Source organism: Gorilla gorilla, chromosome 3, assembly GCF_029281585.2.
Source record: "Gorilla gorilla gorilla isolate KB3781 chromosome 3, NHGRI_mGorGor1-v2.1_pri, whole genome shotgun sequence".
NCBI classification, from domain to species: Eukaryota; Metazoa; Chordata; class Mammalia; order Primates; family Hominidae; genus Gorilla; species Gorilla gorilla.
In genome coordinates this window covers 205,838,803-205,864,855 of record NC_073227.2, presented here as the reverse complement: position 1 = coordinate 205,864,855, position 26,053 = coordinate 205,838,803, and the positions used below count along the sequence as shown (strand labels likewise).

General features: G+C 43.2%; 1 long non-coding RNA gene across 1 annotated transcript; it reads left to right on the top strand.

Annotated features, from left to right (window-relative positions):
- The first annotated feature begins 13,147 nt into the window (after nucleotides 1–13,147).
- On the top strand, nucleotides 13,148–25,529 carry LOC134758379 (uncharacterized). The gene is made up of 3 exons (XR_010133560.1): nucleotides 13,148–13,325; nucleotides 18,209–18,313; nucleotides 23,901–25,529. It is a non-coding gene; the product is annotated as an uncharacterized lncRNA (long non-coding RNA).
- Nucleotides 25,530–26,053: the final 524 nt, after the last annotated feature.

The following is a 26,053-nucleotide window of genomic DNA, read 5'->3' as shown; positions in this document are numbered from 1 at the left end:
ATAATTTCTCTTTTTTATTATTGTTATAATCTCCTACTGTGCCTAATTTATAAATTAAACTTTATTATAGGTGTGTATATATAAGAAAAAAACAATATATCTAGGACTTGGTACTATCCATGGTTTCAGGCATCCACGGGGGGACTTGGATGGTATCTCCCATGGATAAGGGGGATCTACTGTACATCTATTCGTGCATCTGCCTTGAGAACAGAGGTCAAAATTCCTACTCTAGCAACCCTTTTGTGGACACATTTGTTCATTACTGCCTTGGAAGATGTCCCTGGACAATGAACTCTGCCTACTAAAAACCATGATGGCAGCCTTGCTTCTATTCCATTGGGGATTTCCTAAATGTTGGATTCAGCTCGACCACCTGAATCACCACACACAGTTACAACTTCATACATTCACTAAATTCCTGGACCTTGCACTAGACTCCAAATCCCAGCCTTCCTGGGCTTTCTGCCTTCATGCCCAGATAAATAACATTCACTCATTTTGTCATTAGCCAGACTCCCAGCTCCAGCTGGTCCAGGCCATCCTGCCTGGCTTCCCACACAAGGCCCATCATCAGTGCCACGGATCTGACATCAGCTCTTCCTAATCACCATGACAACTTTACAACCTGATATGTAAGTGCCCTTTGCTTTAATTTCTAATTTAGTGCATATATTTTAATTTTACATTCTACAAGGTAAAAGGACCATTTTTACAAGTAGGAAAACTACTTTTAAAAAAATTCAACGCTGGTCGGGTGCAGTGGCGCATGCCTGTAATCCTAGCACTTTGGGAGGCCAAGGCAGGTGGATCACCTGAGGTCAGGAGTTTGAGACCAGCCTGGCCAACGTGCTGAAACCTCTTCTCTACTAAAAATACAAAAATTAGCCAAGCGTCGTGCTGGGTGCCTATAATCCCAGCTACTCAGGAGGCTGAGGCAGGAGAATCGCTTGAACCTGGGAGGCAGAGGTTGCAGTGAGCTGAGATTGCACCGCTTCACTCCAGCCTGGGTGAAAGAGCAAAACTCCGTCTCAAACAAACAAACAAACAAAAATTCAATGCTAAGTATGTCCTTGCAAACTAATGTTAACCTTGAAAAATACAATTGAGACCTGAGAATTCAAATTAAATAAATGAGCAGTACTTGATCTTTTAATAATACAGAATTAGGCCAGGTGTAGTGGCTCATGCCTGAAATTCCAACACTTTGGGAGGCCAAGGTGGGAGGATTGCTTGAGGCCAGGAGTTCCAGATCAGCCTGGGCAACATAGTGAGACCCCATCTGTACAAAAAAATAATAAAATAAAATTAGCCCTGCATCATGGCCCAGACCTGTAGTCCCAGCTACTTGGGGAGGCTGATGTGGGAGGATCACTTGAGCCTAGAAATTCGAGGCTGCAGTGAGTGATGATGGTGCCGCTGCACTCACTGACAGTGCAAGACTTTGTCTCTAAAAAAAATAACATAGAATCAGACATGCAGATTCTACTTGACTCAATTAGGGTCAAGTCAGGAGAACAAACCACAGCAGTTAATAGGGAAAATTTGATCTAAAGTATTATTAACTGGGTGAATGGTAGTTCCCTATTGCTGCTGTAACAATTACCTCTAATTTAGTGACTTTAGACAACACAAATCTATTACCTTACAGTTCCAGAGGTTTGGTATCTGAAATCGTTTCACTGGGCTAAATCGAGGTGCTGGCAGAACTGTGTTCCTTCTGGAGGCCCTAGGGGACAGTCTATTTCCTTCCCTCTCCCAGCTTCTAGAGGCCACCTGCACTTCCTGTGACATGGCCCCCATCGCTCCAGCCGGCTTCCCTTGCCGCGTCTCCTTCTCTGATTCTGGCCCTGTTGCCCTCCTCTCATAAGGACCCTTGTGATTACGCTGAGCCCAAGCAGATAATTCTGGGTAATCTTCCCATCTCTCAGTGCTTAACTTAATCACACCTGCGGAGTCCCTCTTGCCATATAACATAACCTATTCCCAGGTTTGGGGGATTAGGATGTAGGCCTCTTTAGAGGACGATTATTCTAAAAGAGTAACTAACAAGCAAAAACAGAACTCTAAGATATCATAATTTATGGACTGAATCAGCAACTGCAGGAAGCTGCAACCTCCCCTAGGGTTGAAGTCATGAAGAGAAGAGGTTGGAATGTTTAAAACTTGGAGCCTTCAAAATGGGACTCCACAGGGCAGAAACCCAGACTTCTGAGATTGAGATGTCAATGGCTAGTGCTGGTGTCTCTGGAAGGGCCCAGTGAGGCAGGTTCTTTTAAGGTGGGGAGAACCGCAAACTATTGCATCCACAGTAAAGTGCGGCCGCGGGGGCGTGGGGTGAGGGCTGGGCAGTGGGGTGGGAAGCAATGCTGGCCAGGCAGGAAACAGACAGGAAGCTCACAAGAAGCTCCAAGAAGGGGCAGATCCCTCTCCCTTCTTCCTGCCTGCTGGTTTTCCTCTAGTGGTCCTCATTGGCGGAGTGCAAAAGGGAGCCAGCAGGCAAAGGATGTGTGCAGTCATCGCAAGCAGAACACAGAAGAGAAGCGCGAAGCTGAGAGACAGGAGCTTTACAGGCGCTATGGGACTCAACTTGATGGAAGGCAAAACGCAAGAATCAACCAATTGTTCTTGAGCAGGATTTCCGGATCAATACAGTGGATGTTGCACCAAATCATTTCACAATAATAAGTGGAAGGAAACCCATAGAGGAGATGTCCTGAGTCACAAAGTCAGATTTTGAAAAATCTATCCCATTTTGAGAGTGCAGTCTATGCGTTTTCACTCATATTTCGGTCTCGTTTAAATGACTTGTGTGTATACAGTTTTTTTAGAGCGAATTTTCCATTTTCATACATCAGAGTGTTTTTTTTTTACAACACTACATTTTTTTAATGTACTCCAAATATCAAACTATTCTTGAATTACAAGAGCAAGATTCAAAGAGCTCAGCATTCTTGTGTCTATCTAGCATTTGATGCTCTGTGTTGACTTCTAGAATGCACCTAGCATAAGCACCTGCAGTGCTGTTATTTATGTTCTTTGACACTCGAGTAGACTAATTACGATGCTCCTGCATCTTAGCCTTGGTTGGCTACTATTGCTTTCACCATCATTCACTAAAGAATGACTCAAGCTAAAATATTTATTCAACTGCTTCTAACACCCCATCCTCACTAATTCTATTTCCTTTCCTCTCCCCTATTTATAAATGCATCTTTTGATGATTTTATAGCATAGTACCAAATTGCTTCACCTCTGAAAGTTTTATTTATTTATTTATTTTTGAGACAGAGTCTTGTACTACCACCCAGGCTGGGGTACAGTGGCATGATCTTGGCTTACTATAACCTCCATCTCCCAGGTTCAAGCAATTCTCCCACCTCACCCTCCCAAGCAGCTGGGACTACAGGTGCCCATCACCACACCTGGCTAATGTTTGTATTTTTAGTAGAGATGGGGTTTCACCATGTTGTCCAAGCTGGTCTCAAACTCCTGACCTCAAGTGATCCGGCCTCCTTGGCCTCTCAAAATGCTGGGATTACAGGCATGAGCTACATACCTGATCTCTAAATTTTTATTTTTATTTCAAATCATTGATTAACCACTTCATTGGAATGCTTTTGTAAGCGGATTTTTTAAATGAAAAAGAATCCAATACAAAGAAAATAAAAATTATATCAGGAATTTATTCCAGAAACATCATTCAGGATGAATTAGGTCTCTATAAACTCATCCTGCTCCTATACACATTTTATATTTCCATCTATTCAATAAAAAAGATGGTATAAAGTGGTGATCCTAAGGAACTGATTATAAATCTCAAAGCACTCGAAGCTGTTGAAATATGTGATATTCAAATGTAACTATTGAGGCAGGAAATAACAGATTACCTTATACAAAACTGATTTTTCAACAAGAATTTATATTTAAGGGAGTTTTCTGCTTAAGGACCTTACTTTCATTAATTTCTATTTTATGACTACTTCGTCTTCCATTGTTTTTGTTGATGATAATGTTTCTTTTAAGATTTCTTTCTTTGTTAAAAAAACACTGCTGTACTTTTGTTTTGATGGTATTCCCTTACTCTTAGTTTGGCTTTTTTCCCCCTCTCACAGCAACCATACAGTTACCCAAATTTGTATATTTTAGGTTTTCACTGTTCTCACATCTTTCTATGGAATGATCAGTTTTTGAAGGACAATCTTTTTGACCCCTAATAATTGACCAATTGCATCTCATTTTCTTGTTTTATTGCCTCAGTAACTGCAGTGCATATAATTTCCTTTTTCTCCTCTAAGTTTCTCACTAATACCTTAACAGTTTGGGTTTATATAACAAATGTCCTTACACTTCCCAGGTAAATGTATAAAAGTAAGGACATTGTTATAGAGGGGTGTGCGTGTGTGTGTAATCAAGGATAAAAGAAATATTGTGAGACTATACCCATGTTTCACTTCTGTTCATTTTATGCTCTTTATATAAAACACAAACATGTTAAGTTCATGTACACATGATTTCTAATATTTTCTTTTGTAGGTTGCCTTTTTCTTTACTCTGAGTCTTTTCATTTATACCTAATCATCTTCCCTCCTGGGGGTTCCATTTCTAGCAAGTGAAAGGAGGGCAGGAGATGGTCAGAGAAAGAGAGAGATTTTGTTTTCCGAGTCCTGCTTCTGAGGCCTGAAGTTCCCCAACATTATTACACGACTACAACAAGAGCTATGGGAGTTATGAGACAGGAGCTGTGGAAAAAAAACCTACACATATATGTTTTAATTATGTATGTATTGTATATATTATGTAATATCCCAGCATCTGTTTCAAAAAGTTAGAAAAATATCAAGTTAAACTCAAAGATAGTAAAAGAGAGAAAGCATGAAAGAGGAGAACTAAATGGAATAGAAAACAAGTCAAATATATATATATATAAACCTTCTCTCCTTTCCTTGATCCATTCCACCAGGGACTTATGACTTTGCTCGTCTTTTCAAGGAACTAGCTGTCACGCCTGGCCCGTGGGTTTTTTTTGTTGTTGTCATTCTTGCAAAACTACAACAGTAATGTCTGAAAAGGTGAATACATTGTGACCAAATTGGCCTATTTCAAGAGTAAGAATGGTTAAATATTTGAAAATGTAAAATTCATCTCATTGACAGAGAAAAGGAGAAAACATAACACTGCCTTCTAGATAAATGCTGAAAAGGAATTTGATGAAATTCAGTATACATTCATGATCATATCTTTTAGCAAATATAGATAGAACTGCTTGAATCTGATAAAATGCACCAACAAAAAACTTACATAAACATTTTGATTAAATGTTAAAAACTTTCTCTCTGAAATTGAGAATAGAGAAGAGTGTCCTGGCCAATCTGATGAGCAAGAGAAAGCAAGCATAAGAATGTGAACACAAGGACCAAACCTGTTCCTATTTACAGGCAACTTAGTGATGTACACAGAGAAAGCAAGCAGAAGAATGTGAACACAAGGACCAAACCTGTGCCTATTTACAGGCAACTTAGTGATGTACACAGAAAATCCCCTGGGCATGGTGGCTCACGTCTATAATCCCAGCACTTTGGGAGGCTGAGGCAGGAGGATCTCTTGAGCTTAGGAGTTCAAGACCAGCCTGGGCAACACAGGAAGACCTCTATCTTTACAGAAAATTAGGAAAACAAAAAAACAAAAAAACAGGCTTGGTGGCATGACTGTAGTTCAGCTACTCGAGAGGCTGAGGCAGGAGGATCACTTGAGGTTGTAGTGAGCCATGATCATGCCACTGTACTCCAGCCTGGGTGACAGAAGGAGACCCTGTCTGAAAAAAAAAAAGAAGAAGAAGAAGAAAAAAAAAATCCCAAAGAATCTACAGATGAACTACTAAATTTAAGTTTACCAAGGTTGCTGGATATACAGATGCAAAAACCAAGTCTATATTTTTATCCCAACAACAAGCAAAAATATAAAAAATCAATTATACCTTTTATAATAGCATTAAACTTATCATCAACAATGTAAAAATAAACCTAAATAAAGACATGTAAGAAATCTTCAGTAAAACTGTAAAAATATTATTAAGAGAAATTTTAAAACATAATAAGTGAAAAGTTATATCATGTTTATGGGTTAGTAGCTTCTATATTGTAATATAGAATATGTCAGTCTCCATGAATTAATCTATAGAGTCAAAAGATGTTCCAGGTTGGGCACAGTGGCTCACACTTGTAATCCCAGCACTTTGGGAGGCCAAGGCCGGCAGATCACTTGAGGTCAGGAGTTCGAGACCAGCCTGGCCAACATGGTGAAACCCTGTCTCTACTAAAAATACAAAAATTAGCTGAGCGTGTTGGTGGACGCCTGTAATCCCAGCTACTCTGGAGGCTGAAGCAGGAGAATCACTTGAACCCGGGAGGTGGAGGTTGCAGTGAGCCAAGATCACACCACTGCACTCCAGCCTGGGCGACAGTGCAAGACTCCGTCTCAAAAGAAACAGAAACAAAAACAAAAGAAGTTTCAGGTTTATTTTTTGTGGCAGTTGACCAGGTGACTGTAAAGTTTATGGGAAAATTAAAAGGACCACAAACAGAAGGAGTTACCCCGGAGGAAGGTCAAGTAACCAATCTAAAGCACATTAAATCAACAGAACACCATTTTCCATCAATCAAATTAGCAAAGACATCATAAATGATAACACTCCATGCTGGCGACAGTGTAATAAACTAATTTTTTTATGCACACCTGGAAGAGTGCACACAGGTACAACCTATCTGGAAAGCCACTTGACAAGCAAATTGGAAAGAAAACATGGAGATGTTTAGAATTTCATATCCTCCATCACAGTGTTTCACCTTCTAGGAATCTATCCTTTGAAAATAATATTGATCACACACTTGGCTAAAGTTTTATGTCTGAGGGTGCTGCAGCCTATATTTGCTGTGGCAAAAGTATGAAATCACCTAAATGTTCACACACACACACACACACACACACACCAAAATGATTAGATTACCGTGTCCACCTATAGTGAGACTGGCAGTCAATCAGAGGAAATGTTTCCTGAAGGCAATTTAATAAAATGAAGAAATGCTAGTAATTGTAAAGTGAAAGAAGGAGATGCAAAGTGGATACACTGGAAACAGCCCAAACACTTACCAGCAGCAGATGGATGAGAAACAACACGTAGCATTGACATACATGCGGTGGCATATTCTTTAGCCTTTATTTTTTATTTTATTTTTTTGAGTAGAGTGTCACTCTTGTCGCCCAGGTTGGAGTGCAGTGGTGCAATCTTGGCTCACTGCAACCCCTGCTTCCTGGGTTCAAGAGATTCTCCCTGACTCAGCCTCCCAAGTAGCTGGGACTACAGGCATGCGCCACCATGCCTGGCTAATTTTTGTATTATTAGCATAGATGGGGTTTCGCCACGTTGGCCAGACTGGTCTCGATCTCCTGACCTCAGATGATCCACCCACCTCAGATGATCCACACACAAACATGCGTAGAATGTTTGTGGTCCTTTTAATTTTCCCATAAACTTTAGAGTCACCTGGTCAACTCCCAAAGTGCTGGGATTACAGGCATGAGCCAACACGTCCAGCCATTTTTTAGCCTTTAAAAGGAATTAAATGGCACTATATGTGACAACATGAGTAAACCTTGAGAACATTATCTAACTGAAATAGGCCAGACACAAAACAACAAATACTCTATGATTCCACTTATAGGAGTTACCTAGAATAGGCGAATTATTAGAGACAGCAAGTAGAATAGAGGTTATCAGGGGCTGGGGGGAAGCACCAATAGAGAATTATTCTCTGGTGGGTACAGAGTTTCGGTTTCTTTTTCCAGGAAAAGTTCTGGAACTGGATGTGGTAATGGTTGAACCACATTGTGAAGAAACACTGCCACTGAATTTACACTTGAAAGTGGCTAAAATGGTAACTTTTACGTTAGTATATTTTACCACAATAGAAAATGCGTAGAAAAAAACCGTGTACGTGATTTTTTTTAAAACACATGCTTTGAGATATAGGACAATGTGTAATGAGATATTAAGATGTAATCTCAGAGTATTCATTGATTCATTGATTCATTGAAAAAAGATAATTCTATTGAGCCCCTACTTGTGCCAGTTACTCTTCTGGTTCTGGGGACAGAGCTTGGTCAACAAGACAAACAGCCCCTTGCTCTAGTGGAGGGGGTAATGGACACTGGGGTTATAAGAAGATTCTTTCTTTTTTTGCCGCTTTATATATTTTCCAAATCTTTCCAATGAGCATTGTATTTTTATGTATGGGGAAAATATAAATGGAAGAAGGGAGGCAATTATGAAATCAATGTTGGCCTGAGATGATTGTTAATTTTCCTCTTCCTCCTGGGCGTATGCCGTGAGCACACACCTCATCAATACAGAGAGGACCAGGTCCGATGATGATGAGGGAGGGATGCAGGAGGATCGGAACTTATGGAGCAAGAGAGTGGCGCCTGCTCAGTCCGCCATCCTGCTGTCTCCCGACTATGCTTTGGGCTTTCTGGCTTCCAGAGGCATCCGGACTCTAGTGATCTGTCAATCCCCCTCACTCCACCCAGTGGGTGTTTACATCGGTGTTCAAAAGATCCAGAGCTTCTCTTTTTTTGGTGCTAGGATTTTTATTCTTTTAACAATAGTCCTGCAATAGCTCTTGGATAATTGTCTTGACCCCTCCTCTGCTTATACCAGGCCATAACCCTTCTAGAGATTCGAAAAGCTGTCTGAAAATATCAGGCAGAGGTTAATAAATGAAAGGGCTGAGCACCTTTCCTCCAAGAAATCGTTGCTAATTTGGGGCTCCTCTTGCAACATAGCAAAACCGAGAATTTCAGGGCTTTGCAATGCAAAAAGTCCCCAGTGGCCTCATTTCTACATTTCCTCTCCATACCCAACTAATTGACCCTGAGTTTTTGTTCATTCTTGTCTGATCTTGGCTGATATTAGGAGAGGCAGTCTGACCCAGATGAATGAAACTCTGCTTCGTTGATCATGGCTGCAAAGGGACACCGCCCCACGCCCCACCTCCTCTGTGCGGAGATAGGAGGAATCCCTCAGACCCCACAGCTCTCTCTCATCTCTGGCAGCCTGCGCCCCAGGAGTATGAGATGAAAGAGATCCACACGATGGTCCCTGGCATCTTTGGCTACTGTTATTCTTCTATATCCCTTGGCCTAGGGATCTATTTTAGACAGTAACTTCCACTCCCTCTCTGTCAGAAACCTCTCTCATCATTGAACTAGATTTTGGAAGTGTAGGAACATCTGGTTTTTGGACTGTGAGTCCCCTCAAGGCTGATAGGATGTTTAATTTTAACTAATGAATGGATGTTTAATTTATGAGTATATGATGAATAAATAAAACCAGCTTTGATGGTTTCATTTTAATCTCATTCCAAGACAAATCTTACTTTCTATATTTTCCCCCACAAAAACGGATTTTTCTTCTCCATTTCAATTCTTTTCATCTCCCTCTCCCCAAAATCTCCAATTATCAGCTCTTCCATGGAAAATTTCTTCTCTACTCTCTGTTCTGACTTGTTCATGATCTAGTAGTTTTCTCTAAGGAAGGCTATGTAGTTTGGAGGTTATAAAGCTCAGGCTTCCTGAGTTCAAGTCCCAATTCCACCATTTGATGGTTGTAACCTCTGCGCGTCTCAGTGTCCCCATTTGTAAACTGGTGCTAGTCATAGACACCAGGTTGTGGGGTTACCGAAGGAGGGGTAATGAAGGTAAAAAAAGAGCATCTATCATAGAACCTGGCAACTGATGAAAGATTCAATAATGTTGACTGTTAGTAACATTTCAGTAACATTTTACTTAAATAGATAGAGGTTATGATATTATCTAGGTAGGTAGCCCTTTCTTAATGGCCTCAGTCTAACCCAACACTTTATCATATGGGGAGAAAATGTATAATGGAACTGTGAGGAAAAATCTGGAAGAATGGGTTGCTGGTGCCAGAGAGGAGGTGACTGGAAAGTGTAACAGCCTCTCTTGCCCTGCCCTGAAGCCACTTCCGCGTGCCTCAGAGCCTTTGAGCCTCCAGCAACTCTGCCATCTGCTCCAGGTGTGAACTTTGCACACAGTGAGCTCACTGAGGTCTGGCCTACTGATCAGCTGTCTTATTCCCCCCTTTCAAAGAAAGGAGCTGCACCGTCATGAGTACAAACAACTTGCCTGGGTCTACAACCCCAAGGTGACAATGTGGAGTTGTGATCCCAGGTCTTCAGAGGACCAGCTGGGACCTTTGGGACCCTAAGGTGACGATGTGGAGTTGTGATCCCAGGTCTTCAGAGGACCAGCTGGGACCTTTGGGACCCCAAGGTGACGATGTGGAGTTGTGATCCCAGGTCTTCAGAGGACCAGCTGGGACCTTTGGGACCCCAAGGTGATGATGTGGAGTTGTGATCCCAGGTCTTCAGAGGACCAGCTGGGACCTTTGGGACCCCAAGGTGATGATGTGGAGTTGTGATCCCAGGTCTTCAGAGGACCAGCTGGGACCTTTGGGACCCCAAGGTGACCATGTAGAGTTGTGATCCCAGGTCTTCAGAGGACCAGCTGGGACCTTTGGGAGATGCAGAGCTGCTGGGGTGCTCTTCACATGCACTTGATCTGCTGTGTCCACTAAATCTGCCCCACTTCTAACACCCCAGTCCTGGACTCCGTGGGTGCAAAACATGAGTCTCTGCACCCCTCTTCACATCCCTGGGGGGCTTGAGAATAAGCCAGCAGCCCTGACCTGGGCTCCTTGGCCTGGCCATGACTGCCAGTGAGGGGCCTTGAGTCTGTGTCCTCAGCCCCCAGCCTGTCCCCATTCTGGGTACTTGAACAGACCCACAGTGTCAGTTCCTCCCATAAAAAGATTTCAGGGGACAGCAGCACTTCTTCTTGGCCCCCAGGCACTTGAAGGCCGCCTGCACCCCCCACTCCTAGGCCTTGCCAGCCTGAGGGCAAGCTCCTTACATGACCTGCAGCTTCGGAAACTAGGCCCTCCTCCTTACTTCCCATCACCCATTTTGTCAAAGAACCTAGAATATTTTGTTATCCAAGAAGCCTGGCTTTCGACAAACCGTAGGATTGCTAGTATCTCTTTATGGAGTGGACTTGAACTGTTTATTGCAACTGTGACATGTGGCAAATCATTTTACTGCTCTGAGGCTTTACTTCCTTCTAGTTAGAATGAGCATTAGGCCGGGCATGGTGGCTCACGCCTGTAATCCCAGCACTCTGGGAGGCCAAGGCAGGTGAATCACGAGGTCAGGAGTTCAAGACCAGACTGGCCAAGATGGTGAAACCCCGTCTCTACTAAAAATTCAAAAATTAGCTGGATGTGGTGGCGGGCACCTGTAATCCCAGCTACTCAGGAGGCTGAGGCAGAGAATTGCTTGAACCCGGGAGGCAGAGGTTGCAGTGAGACAAGATCACGCCACTGCACTCCAGCCTGGGTGACAGAGCAAGACTCCATCTCAAAAAAAAAAAGAAAAAAAAAAGAGCATTAAATATATGACATCTTTAAAACTGTGTGGATTTAGAACTGAGGTATCTTCTTTGTTACCTGAGGAGGGAAACATGCTTATGGGGCTAATGTCATTTTAATCTTGGGGTAGGTCTGTCTGTCTACTGGGGGGTGGGGGAGAGTGAAAATTTTCTCTGCCATAGGTGAAGACCTGTAGTCTTTATTTTCAACTCATATGCCTCATGCTATTGTTCGAGAATCATCTTTTCTATTCATATAAGCTATATCATACTGATCTTTTTTTTAACCTTATTTATTATTTTTTATTTTTGAGATGGAGTCTCCCTCTGTCACCCAGGCTGGAGTATAGTTGTGCAATCTCAGTTCACTGCAACCTCTGCCTCCAGGGTTCAAGTGATTCCCCTGCCTCAGCCTCCAGAGTAGCTGGGATTACAGGTGTGCACCACCACACCTGGATAATTTTTGTATTTTTAGTAGAGACGGGGTTTCACCATGTTGTCCAGGCTGGTCTCGAACTCGTGACCTCAGGTGATCCGCCTGACTCAGCCTCCCAAAGTGCTGGGATTACAGGCATGAGCCACTGCACTCAGCCCCCCTTTTTTTTTTAACTTTAAAATCCACTTGTGACACTTTTGTAAAATACCATCAACCTTGTGTATTAAGCTACTGTTGTGACAGCCATGATAATTTCCCTCTGAAAATGGTTTGGAGACATGAAATAATAAAAATAACCTTTAAAATGCAGTATCACTCTGATTCTATTAGGAAAAACGGAAGTCACTGGATTTAAACTATGTCAATGCCCTGTACTTTCTGTCTGTCAGTAGGTGCTGTAACTGTTGGCTAAATGATTATTTTTCATGCTTCCTTTCTCATTTCTGCTTTTTTAGATATTTAAAATATCCTTGTTTCTTGGTGAGCAGAATTATTTCCTACCTCATGACCATGAGTCATGACCTTATACTCTTCTTTCAGCACAGGAGAAAGCTTCATTAATTTACTAATGCATTCATTCCACAAGTAAACTTCTGCAATCCTTGTTTATTCATATACTTTGACAAAAACAAAGAGACCCACAAGCTTTTTGAGTCTTCACAACCCAAAACATGTATTTGAAACTGAAAATTCAATCATTCCATGTTTATAGGCATATTGCTTGATAGAAACATATAAATCATTACCTGAATTTTTTTTTTTTGAGACGGAGTCTCACTCTGTCACCCAGGCTGGAGTGCAGTGGTGCAGTCTCAGCTGACTGCAACCTCTGCCTCCCGGGTTCAAGCTATTCTCTTGCCTCAGTCTCCTGAGTAGCTGGGATTATAGGCGCCCACCACCACACCCGGCTAATTTTTTTTTTTTTAATTTTTAATCGAGACGGAGTTTTACCATGTTGGCCACGCTGGTCTTGATCTCCTGACCTCTGGTGATCCACCCGCCTTGGCCTCCCAAAGTGCTGGGCTTACAGGCATGAGCCACCGCGCCCAGCCTGGATTTTTTTTTAATCCAACCCAGTTCCATATTTTCCTCTAGAGAGACTGACTCACCAAGTCCATCTCCTTTTCCTGGAAACACAATCAAATTAACTTTCCAGTCACCGCTGCATCTAGGTGTGGCCATATGAGTAGTTCTCACCAGTGGAATGTAGTGAAAACGAGATGCTGTCTCCTAGGGACTAAGGAAGCTGTCTTTCCTCTTCCGACATTTGCTGACTGGTCGATGCTAGATGATCTTGAGACTCTGTGCTGAGGACTGGAGAACTACAGGAAAGGAGCAGTATCTCTGAATTATCGTGGTCGCTTGTCTAGCCCCTGATGACTGTGAGGTAATTCGTTAGGGATCTGGGGTTGTCTGATACAGCAGTTAGCGGGCCCTGACTGACATATCCCTCTTATTCTTTAAGTTGAACAAATTAGAGACTGGAGTGTTTTGGGTAGCCTTGCTATATGGCATGGTCAAAGACGGTGCTTCGCAGGTGATTTACAACCCTCCTACCATTTACTCTGTCTTCATTTCAAGCAGTGTAACCTGTAATTTCCTAATCTTCAGCAGAATAGGAAAAGGGGCTCAAAGCCACAAACACACACGCTTCCTTTCAATGTACCTTTGTTGCTCAGCCACAGTGGCGAGTTCACGCGCCTGGCAAGACCTCTCCCTATTTGGGCATTTCGTGAATACAGAAGAATGGGCGCCCTGGTGTGACCCAACATCAGAATCCAAAACATGGCATCTTTACCTAGCCCTTTTCGCTTCTTTTAGATCATTCAATAAACATAATCTGTTTTCTTTCAAAATAACATGGTTATCTAATTCCCTTCATTAGCAGCTAGCAAAAGAGGCCCTGGGCTTCCCGGGAGCTAATTCACTGGGTCCCTGAGGTCGTTGCGGGCTTTCCCTCTCACTCTTGCGACAGACACAGTCTCACTTCTTTAATGTAAAGTATGGTTTTTCTGTCAAAATGTGCTTCCTGTTTTCTTTATCGTAACTTACAGGCATGATTGCCTGGGTCTTCTCTCATTATTCCCAGCCCGCTGCCTCTTCATATTTAGCAGTACTTCTGTCTTACTGGTCCCTGGAAATTTATCTCAGATCATTTCCTTTTGGGTCTATCTCTTCTTTAAGAGAAATAATTTTAAAGTCAAAGCTCCATAATACAGAGATCTGTTCTCTTTCCCACCATCTGTTTTCTGAACCACCCCTCCTGGTTCAAGCCTCTGTAGGATAATTTGAACACAAACCATTGACTGCCAACTGAAATCGAACAAGATAATGTCCAATTTGCCCTTTTTTCTCTCTGATTTGTCCCAATGTTTACATTTCTCCATCAATCAATGAACAAATCACTTTGGTACAGTGTGCCAGTAGCTTTGAGAGGAGCACAGAAGATATACAAGCAAGCTCACCAGTAACTTATGAGGCTTGCTTACCCGAAGCCATTCAAGAATAAGACAGTAGATAACACCAGCCACCTGGTGTATATAGAAAGTGCATTCAGAGGGCCGGGCACGGTGGCTCATGCCTGTAATCCCAGCACTTTGGGAGGCTGAGGCGGGCAGATCACAAGGTCAGGAGATCGAGACCATCCTGGCTAACACGGTGAAACCCCGTCTCTACTAAAAATGCAAAAAATTAGCTGGGCGTGGTGGTGGGCGCCTATAGTCCCAGCTACTCGGGGGGCTGAGGCAGGAGAATGGCATGAACCCAGGAGGCGGAGCTTGCAGTGAGCCGAGATCGCGCCACTGCACTCCAGGCTGGGCGACAGAGCGAGACTCTGTCTCAAAAAAAAAGAAGAAAAAAAAGAAAAAAGAAAGTGCATTCAGAATTGGGGAGGGGAGAGATCAATGTGTGTTAGAAACATTTAGTAAAGATGGAATTTAGCCCTTAAGGACTGTCAGGCCAGAGCAATAGGAAGTACAAACATTTCATATGTAGAGAATAACACGAACAAAGGCACAAGAGCAGAAATATGAGTAACAGCCTCAGTGGGTCCTATTCGTTATGCACCTATCATGTCCCTTGCACTATGCCGGGCCCTTTGCACTCATTATATACGATACTCACAGCAATCCTGAGATTGCGAGGCGGGTATTTTACAAATACAAGAAGTCAGTTTTAGAGAAGTACTAAATGGCAGACTCAGGATTGATGTCTGCACTTCATTCACTGCGTAGGAAGGTGAGGGTGGTTAAGGAGGTGCCACTCTGGGAGAAGAAGGCAGTCACTGGAGCAGACCAATGGAGCTACGTTACGGAGGTCTGGGATGGTCAGTGAGGATGCTGGTCCTCACCTGGTAAGCAACAGGGACTGCTGTAGAAGCTTTAGCACAGAAATAGGATGACAAACTTTAGTCAGACAAAATCTGAGTTCAAGGCCGTGTTCTGTGTTAGCTGTGTGACTGGGAACCACAGTTAAACCTGCTGAGATTGTTTCCTCCTCTATAAAACGTGTTCAACAGCAATATCAATGTACAACATTGAAAGACTTAAATGAGATTTTACTAAAGCATCTGAGATATAGTTAGCATTTACTATATGATAGAGGTTGTTGCTGTTACTACTGCTACTACCACCACCACTGCTACCACAACAGCGCTTAAGGATGATAATCTGGAGAAAAACAGCTAACAGATATTTCCTGAAGACATGAAATGAGATGGCATAGATAGATAGATAGATAGATAGATAGATAGATAGATAGATAGATAGATAGATAGAGATATATGCCATTTGGTTATATATACATAATCAAAACTTGACTCTGGGAGTGTAGATGAATAAAGGTGAATTAGAATCTAGTATAAAGAGAGAAGATCGGAGAATGAGGATTGACACATCTGGGCACCCACAGTTGGGGAGCGGGACACGGGAGAGAGTCAGTGACAGACACAAGGAAAATGCAGAGGAAGAGGTAAGATGGTCACGTAGACCACAGCAGTCAGGTAACAGGAAGAGGTTCCTCAAAAGGCTAGGGAGGTCTACTGTGCCCAGGGCTGCTGTGGGGAGAAAAGATTGAGGACTAGGAAAAGGCTTCTGCAGTTGGGGCATGACAACATGGAACACAGACTGGGAGGAACCAGGTGGGAATAAAAGACACTGGCCACAGCCACAGGCACTGACCATTCATCTGAGGTGTAAGTATAGAGAGAGAACTCGGCTGTGGCTTGGAAGTAACAGCAAGACAAAGAAGGAGGTTATTTTTAGTTCTTGGAGAGGCCAATACCGCTGATAATCCTGAGCGAGCTTCAGTTCATCTCTACCCCTTAGTATGGTGCAACTCCTCATGGACTGGTTCCTGAGCCTGCACTCTCTTAGGGTGCAGGTTAGTCCTGCACTTAGTCTAGCTTCTGTTAACTTGTTTTCTCTTTCAGGTCTCACTGTTGCTAACCCCACTCATCAGCTTGATCTGTTTGCCCCCAATCCCACCATTTTGGATGACATTATGGATCCTCTGATCTTTAACAAATCCATCCAAGATTGTCTGTTTCTTCTTCTCAGGGGTCACCAGGAATGAAGATTCTTTCACCAATTTATTTTTTTCTGGTTTCACACGTGTCTGAAAAAATAATAGCAATTATTATTATTATCATTGTAGGATTCATTTCACTCCTCTCAAACACATTCAAAAAGTCTCTTCATCTCTTCCATCATGGTTACGCTCAACTGTTACCCAACTACCCAACTGTATCTTGGAGTTTTGTAATTCCATCATGAGTTGTACTCAACTGTTATCCAACATATCTTGGAGCATGCACCAGGATGCTCCCTGACACAGCTCACTTTGCAAGTAATTCTTAGACACACACTTTCTCCACCAGGCCTGTCTAGTTGAAGTTCTCTATATCCCTGCCCCCCTCCCCACCCTGGTTAAGCATAGGACCTCCATGGTTACATCCCATTTATTCCTTTCCCAAACATGCTTAATGCATTTCATCTCCAGTTACAAACATCGTCTGCTCATGAACAATGTAGATAGTTACCATGTTGTATAAATAGTTACTTATTTCCCTTCGTTGTTGGTTTTATCCAATAAACTAGCCCGATCAGCTTCGTTTTATATCACCTTATCTCATACAGATGAGAAACTGTATGTATTTCAGCCTGTCTAAACTGGAGGTAACGCTAGACTGCAGTATCCCTGCACAGTGTCATATTAGAAATGGCACCCTATAAATTTTTTATGAGTTAATAATGATTGTGATCCCATTCCTATTTTCTACAAGTTCTTCTATTATGGTGGCAATTAAATAGCCTCACCTTCCTTTCACTTTCTGCAAACCTGCTGCAAGTCATCATTAACTTTCTTAATTCGTAGTGGCTCTGAATTCCAGTCTTTCAGAGTTCCCGTAAACAGCATCTTTCTTAATACTTATGTCATAATGTTTTTCTCCTTTCCTTGCATTTCATTCTGCCTTTGGGCAGGAACAGCATCATTTCCTGCTTTTCTGGGGTTTCAACACTGACTTCAAAGCACCCTTGCTCATCTCACTGGGAGATTCTGCAGCCAAGCAGAGATTTGCATAAAGCCCATCTACCCTTCACCAGCACAGGATACACAGACTTAACTGCAGGGACTCTTGGCGACTAGTCTCTGTGGTGCACACTCTCCACCCTACCACCAAAAAGGTCCCCAGTACCCTAAAAGGAACTATGTACTCAAATATCACCTCAACTAAGATGAGGTCTTTCTGAGAGAAAACAGATGTTGATGCATGTGAGGGGAAGGGCATAGGAGAAGGTTGATATGAAATGCGGTTACAGGCTCTTAAGCTTTCCAAAGTGGGGGGTGATTCAATGATTCCTGACTGGTCCACGGCCATATATCAATTGAGGTTATAATACTAATTTGAATTGCAAATCTCTGAAAAGAAGGGGACAAGCTAAGGAGACAAAATTTAACAGGGTGAGTCCTGAATTTAGATTTAAACAAACTCCACAAGTACAAGAAGGCAGAGGCTGGCAACAGTACTTGCTGTCATGTTTAGTTGGCCACTGGTCAGTCTGAGACAGCAGTGGGTGTGATCATGTAGCAGCTATGGAAAGCTTATGCTGCATTTAATAATAATAGTCATACTTTAAAGCGTGTTTCACTTATGAATTCATTCTGACCAGAAAAGTAACTTGCACTAGCTTAACAGTCAAATAGCAAGAAGCATAGAGAAGTGGCTGCTTGCTGTGCTTCAGCAGCTCAACAGTGTCTCTATTCTCTTAGCCTCTTCCTCCTGCTTGCCACCTCTCAGTCACAAGACGGCTGCTGCGACTCAGGCTCATGTCCCAATTCAAGGCAGCAAGAAGGCCATGGAGAGGCACCTGCCAGGTATGTCCCTTTCCCAGGCTTCCCCAGCAGATTTCTCACTGTCTGAAACTGCATCCCACGGCGTTCGTAGGTGCGAGGCTGGTCTGGAGAGTCAACGCTTGGGTTTTCCAATACCTGCATGGGACTTGGGCAAGAAGGAAGGGAGTTGGGTTTAGGAAACCAGTAGTGCCAGCCCTTTACTTGTATCATATCTGATCCCCACAGCAACCCTGAGGAGTAGCTATTTATCATCCTTATTGAGCAAATGAAGAAAATCAGAACTGGCAACATCAAGAAAAAATGAGGAAAGTCATACATTAGTAAATAATAAAGCCAGGGTTCCAATTCAGATCAGGTTGAATCCAAAACTCCTCTCCCTGCCATTATAATGCATCCCAGTGTTCAGGTCATGTGGGTCTGGGAAGGATGAATCATATTCAACTATCCCACCACGTTTTTGGCCATTTTTAAAAACTAAAGTATAACATACATCTTGTTATGTTAATACTGACATCTTGAGAATATTAAATCTTCCAATCCATGAACATAGACTGTTTTTTTACATTTATTTGGTTTCTTCTTTGATTTATTTCAACAAAGCTTTGTAGTTTTCACAGTATAAGTTTTGTACATCTTTGTTAAATTGACTTCTAAGTATTTTAGAATTTTTATCTTAAGTGAAATTACTTTCTTAATTTCATTTTTGGTTTGCTCATTGCTACTGTATACAATACAATTAATATTTGTACATTGCTCTTAATCCTGTAACCTTGCCGGACCTTATTCATTTTAAGTTTGTTCTTTGAATATGTGAAACATTCAAAAGATTTTAAAAGCCAGAACTATACACAAAGGTATTGTCCTTGTAATTTTATATCTGATTGGAAGAATTCTCCACAGACTAGCTTCTGGCAATGTACTTTTCAAACCTTGTTTTTCTCCACTACCCATATATTTTCATGCGAATTCTGGGTACTAGAAGATACAGTCATACCACAGTATGACCTCTGGTCCTGACTTTAGTGTCACAATGCTGTTTGAGTTAGTCAGTAAGCCATAGGAGTATTCCTGGAAGTCATTTCTACACTGGGGTGCCCAGTAATAACTTAACCATATGTTGAAGTTACTGAAAACCATATCATTATAACCTACTCCACCAAAACTAAATATAGCTATAACTCAATTTCCCCTTAACTGGGTCTCCAAAATGCCCAGTAACACCTGACACAAGGGGATGTGATGGAAGGGAGGCTGAAGTGAAGGTACAGCAGACTTAACTAGTTGTAGTAAAGATACTTTACCTCTGAACATTTACGAAACATATGACCATGTGAACACAATTCTGGGTCCCCTCTGGGGCCTCGGAAGAAGGTGTCAGTGCTAGTGAGGGGCTCTAAAAGTGAAAACTTCATTAAATTCATTGCAAATCCACCTTTCTACTCCAATTCTGAGTTGTGTTCCTTTATTTGCAAAATACAAATAATATTTGCTTTTCCTATTTGAAAGGTTATTGTGATATATAATGAAATTTGTGTTTTTTTTTAAAAAAGTATATTATTATTTAATGCCTGATTAGAGTTTTTGTGTATTTCATGCGTTAAGAATTTTACATGTATTTTCCAAAATTGGCTACAATAATACCTCCCTTCCCACATTCTCTTCTTATGATGACTCTGACGCTCCTCCACTGAGAGGAGACTTTGCTCCCTCTCTTTGAATTTGGATGTCGTCTTGTGACCGCAGCAGAAGTGATACTATGACTCCAAAAGCTATGTCATAAGTGGCAATACAGCTTTCACCTGGCTCTCTTGAAATCAAACTGCTGTGAGGAAGTTCAAGCCATAGAGAAGCCCACAAAAGGAACAGACAGCTACCTCCAACTTCCCAGCCTTGTGAGGGAGCCACTTTGAAAGTGGTCTCTCCAGGTCCCATTAAGCTGACAGGGTGGAACATAGACAAGCTGTAGATCCACGAGCAAAAGAAATGACTATTGTTGTTTTAAGCCTTTAGATTTTGGAGTGGTGTATTACGCAGCAACTGAAAACTGATACACCATCCCAGCTTTCCAGTGAAATCCCTCTCCACTCACGCCAAAATGAGCTTCCCCCTGTTCTGCAGTACACTTTGCAATTTCCCACCACTATGGCTTTCTCATGCCATCTCTTCCAGAATGTTTTCTGCCTACTGAATACGACTTATCCTTAAAGGCCTCTCTCAAATGCTGCTTCCTCTCTGAAGCTTCTCTCACTGCCCCCGCCGGCTTTCCTATCTCCTTCTTCTGAAATCCTGGAGACCTTTGATTCTATCATTTATACAGTACTTATTGCCAGGATTGAGATTTAGGATATTTATCAACTGACCCGGAAGGGAAGCTTCCTGGATTATCAGCCCTGGGAGCACCCTCTGCCTTGCGGCAAAGTTGGTTCCACACCTTTTCAGCTCCTCTTCTAGCCTAGAAGCACCTTAAGGGCAGGTTGCCTCATATATTTTTCCTCCATGCAAAACATAGGTTTTTGCACATAATAAACTTCACACATCATCATCATCATTATAATTATTATTTTTGAGTCGAAGTCTCACTCTTGTCCCCCAGGCTGGAGTGCAATGATGCAATCTCTGCTCACTGCAACCTCTGCCTCCTGGGTTCAAGTGATTCTCCTGCCTCAGCCTCCCGAGTAGCTGGGACTACAGGCACATGCCACCACACCCAGCTAATTTTTGTATTTTTAGTAGAGACGGAGTTTCTTCATGTTGGCCAGGCTGGTCTCAAACTCCTAACCTCAGGTGATCCACCCATCTGGGCCTCCCAAAGTGCTGGGATTACAGGTGTGAGCTACTGCGCCCAGCCCATACATTATTTTATAAATAATTTGTTGGGACTTAAAGATGGAGAGATAATACTTAGGGGAGAAAGAAGATTAAACCTTTAAAATTATAAATTACTGAGAAATAAGATCATTTTTCTCAAACTGGGATTCTGAAGTCACAGTGTTTTTGATCTGGCAGCTTAGAGATCATTTAATTGGGTCTCACAATTTTTTTTTTTTTTTTTTTTTTTTGAGACGGAGTTTTGCTCTTGTTGCCCAGGCTGGAATGCAGTGGCGGGATCTCAGCTCGCTGCAACCTCTGCCTCCCAGGTTCAAGCCATTTTTCTGCCTCAGCCTCCCGAGTAGCTAGGATTACGGGCATGGGCCACCATGCCCAGCTGATTTTTATATTTTTAGTAGAGACGGGGTTTCATCCCGTTGGCCAGGCTGGTCTCAAACTCCTGACCTCGTGATCCGCTCTCCTCGGACTCCCAAAGTGCTGGGATTACAGGTGGGAGCCACCGCGCCCGGTGATTCTTACATGTTTGTGTGCAAAAGAATGCCTTGAGGAAGATGCGGGAGGGGCACACAGGTTCTGGAGTCCCCTTCCAGACATTCTGAACGGGCAGATCTGGGTGGGCTGATGCAGTCGCCTCCTTAACAAGCTGCCCACGTGGTGCTGATGTGGGCAGTCTGAGGCCCACGGTGTCAGAAGCCCTGGTTTAGTCAGGCTTCTGAATGGTGACTGGTTTGTCCCCTCCTGCTGGAGTCATGTGTCCTCTGAACTGGCCATGGAGCAGAAGAGGTTGCATGGCCAGAAGGAAAGGAAAACTGGTGAGGAGAGCCACAGCTTTGGGGCTGGATTTGAAGGAGAAATCACTGCTTTCATCCTTGGGTGGTGGTAAAAGCACGTCTTCCTTCGGGGCTGTCCTCAGGTGGGGTGATCTGCTTCTTCACAGCTGGTCATTGTTAATGGTGTGAATCACTCAACTCTGGTTAGGCCTCCACCCTTGGCTACCTGGTTCCCGCCAATCCCACGTCTAATTTCATTTGCTCCCAGCCCCAGGGCCATGCTGAGATTCTAACACTAGATCATCTACTGCCACCCGTTTTTCCTGCATAAAATTTACCTTGTTCTGTAACCTTCATCTGTTTAGAAATAAACCCACGAAGTCTTTCCGGTTTATTTTTCCAGCTCCTGTCTCCCCATCCCCTAGAATCATTGACAAAATGAGTGACACTGCCCTGGGATCTGGGTCTCTGGATGAGGCCTTGGAGCCACTGCCTCTGCCTGTGAACTCACCCATCATCGCTAACAGGTTGCTCCACAGCCTACAGATCTCAGTATTTCGCTAGCACAAAACCCAAGCGGCCAGGCACGGTGGCTCACGCCTGTAATCCCAGCACTTTGGGAGGCCGAGGCGGGTGGATCACTTGAGGTCAGGAGTTCGAGACCAGCCTGACCAACATGGAGAAACCCCATCTCTACTAAAAATACAAAATTAGCCGGGCGTGGTGACACGTGCCCGTAATCCCAGCTACTTGGGAGGCTGAGGCAGGAGAATTAAACACCGGGGGTGGAGGTTGTGGTGAGCGGAGATTGCACCACTGCACTCCAGTCTGGGAGACAGAGAGAGACTCCATCTCAAAAAAAAAAAAAAAAAAAAAAAGACCAAGGGACTTCCGGGAACTAAAACATCTCGGCCCTTTCATCGCCAGGGTCTTCATCTTACAAGCGGAAAAGGAAAAAAAGCAGTGGGAAGCAGTAAGAAGCTACCGCTGACTCACTATGAATTACTGCTGACTTTGAATTATTCAGCAGCTGTGGAATAGCCATCTTTTGTTTAAAAAAAAATAGGGTTTTCTGAAATGCTTTTTATTTTTTTGTTTTTATAAATACCTGCCCAGAACAGTCAAGACAACTGACATCTGCTAAGTGACTGAGACACTGTGGAATTTGTATACTGGCATGGTGTGCAGTTTCATGCAAGTATAACCACAGAGACAGACAAATCTCTATCATTGCCACAGACTGCTTATAGCAAAATTCCAGAGCTCCTGTCATTGGTCTTTAATAGTTGTGCTTTGTTGCTTTTGTTACCACGTGTGCATTTGTGTCAACATTATACAAAGCACTCTTTCTCACAAGAGCTAGTTTCACTCTACAACCATACTGTAAGACAGGTATTGTTTTAAGATCAAGAAACCAAGGCTCTGAGAGGTTTAGTGACTCACCTAAGATCATGAACTAATAATAAGTGACGGATCAGGGACTTGACCTGGGACATTGATGCCAATTCCAGGGCACCTTCCACCGTGTCATATGGCACTTGCTCTACATATGTGCCAGGCAGCACCCGCATGGCTTTTCCTCATGAAACAACGTGGACCCAGGCCTACACAGCGGTTGTGAGAAAGTGCCTCCAGCTGGGAGCACATCTGGCCCAGGGCACCAGCTGCCACTCCATGCTCTGAATCCATCCTGGCCTGTGCTGAGGCCCCCCTTTCCACGGGCTGCTCCCCACCCATGATGGGGCATGGCAGGGGCACTAGGCAGGCCCCTTCCTGAGAGACATGGGGCTCCTCTGCCTAGAATGTTGTCTCATCACTTCTCTTCTGCCTTGCTGAACTTTCCCTAGAGCCAAGGAGGCCTCCATACAACCTTTCCTCTCCTTCATTTGGAGTCAGACTTGCACTGCAGTCTAATGGTCATCCCACTTTTTTCCAGCTCCCTGATAAAATCTATGGCTTCTGCTTCTTGGAGGACCCAGATTATCACAGCTTATCTCATTCCTTTGCAGCAGATGCCCCTGCAGGCCATCTCTCCAGGCTCAGGAACCTAAAGAAGAATCTACCCAGATGTGGTGGCTCACACCTGTGATCCCAGCACTTTGGGAGGCTGAGGCAAGAGGATCACTTGAGCCCAGGAGTTGGAGACCAACGTAGGCAATACAGCAAGACTCCCATCTCTACAAAAAAAAAAAAAAAAGAAAGAAAGAAAGAAAGAAAAGAAATTAGCTGGCTGTGGTGCTGCACATTTGTAATACCAGCTACTCTAGAGGCTGAGGCTGGAGGATCACTTGAGCCGAGGAGTGAGCTATGATCACACCATTGCATTTCAGCCTCAGTGACAGAGCAAGGCCCTGCCTAAAAAAAAAAAAAAAAAAAGAATAAGATAAAATAAATAATACAGGAGAACCTAGTGCTCAGGTTCTCTAGTGAAGAGGAAGGCAAAAGATAGAAAGGTCAGACAAACTTAAACATGCATTCCAAGATCGGCTTGGGTCCGCCCGTAGACATGGAGGAATCTTCTGGTGGAAAGTTAGGCGGGGAAACGGACACTGCTATGAGCATGTCTGCCTGGGCAGCTTGCGATGGTCAGGAGGAGGTGGTTGTTACTCAGCAGCGGTGCTTCCGACGAAGCCCCATGTTGCAGTGGAAGACAAGCCGTTCCTGTCTGACCTTCTGTGCCGCGCCTAGGCTTCCAAAAGCTGCTATCGTCAAGATCCATTTTCGTTCACCTTTAAACTGCTTGTTATGGGGAGGAGCCAGCCAGCCATGATGCATACTTGTTACAGAAAGAAACGCCCATGTTGAGCTCTCCTGATAAGAAGAGAGAGCATTCGTCATTGTCTGTATCTGTCATCTGAAGAAGGAACCAATGTCAAAAATCCCACACATTCTCCTCCCGCAAGTCACAGAGTAAGCCTCCCATTCTTGAGCTCGTTCATTCACCAAACACATTCTGATCTCTCCTGTGCCCAGGCGGTGGGATTCAGAGAAGAAGTGCTGCCTAATAGTCAGCACCCAGTGCCAGCAAAACAGGACAAGGGGAGTTGTCGGGGGAGACACCAGGATTGAAGTTGCTTTTACTAAAAAACATTTTTTTTTATCTTGTTAACAAATATATTTACCACGGTACATGGTGGCAATGCTCTCAGTTTTAAAACACAGCAATTATCTTCCAGTGGTCACTAATTAATCCAGGTGTGGCTAGGAACAGCTGGATACTGATCTGTGTGATGATGGCACCTCTATCATCAGGCTGCCATTGCTGGCACTTTGGGCAAGGTGGACTGGGGTTCTGCTCTGGGGCTGTGTGCCCAATGTTTGCACCTCACTATTTTACAGCACACTGGAGCTCCCAACAGTCCCCGAGGGTCTGGAGATCACCAATGGGCAGGAGAGAAGGGAGGGGTTTAGACCTCAGGGAGCCAAGTTTTACAGCATCTTCTAGATCCAGGCTATCGAGCACTTGAAATGCGGCTAAGTCTGAATTGAGATGTGCTGTGTGTAAGAGACACAACAGATTTTGAAGACAGTATGAGAAAAAGAACATAAAATATCTCAGTAATTTTATATTGATTACATGTTGAAATGATACTAATTTTTGATATACTGGGTTAAATAAAATAGATTATTAAAATTAACTTCATCTCTTTCTTTTGACCTTTTCAACATGGCCATTAGAAAATTCAGCTTACGTAGTAGGCTCACTTTCTACTGCACAGCCCTGGACGTCAAACTCAATGAGAGCGGTGTCTGTACCTGTATCTGCTCATCCAGTCCATAAAAGTCAGCACAGTACCTAGCACTGAAAGTACTCCATAAATATTTGAGGGATGGACAAAAGTACAAGTGAACAAATAGCATCTGCTCCTCATTTCTGGTAAGTCAAGGAGCAGTTCTACCCTCTCCTTATTTTAAACTAATGCCTGAGAAGGAGGTGGGAGATTTACAAAAATCCATCTCCCAAATTTGAATCTTCAGCCCTGAACTCCCCTGAGATGTATATCTGACTGCCTACTTGCAAACTCCACTTAGATGAGTAATAGACATCTCAAACTTCACATCTCCAAAACAGAATTTTTTATTTTCCCCGCAAACTGGCTCCTACCTAAGTCTTTTTCATCTTAATAGATGGCACCATGATCCATCTGTTTTTTTTTCAGGG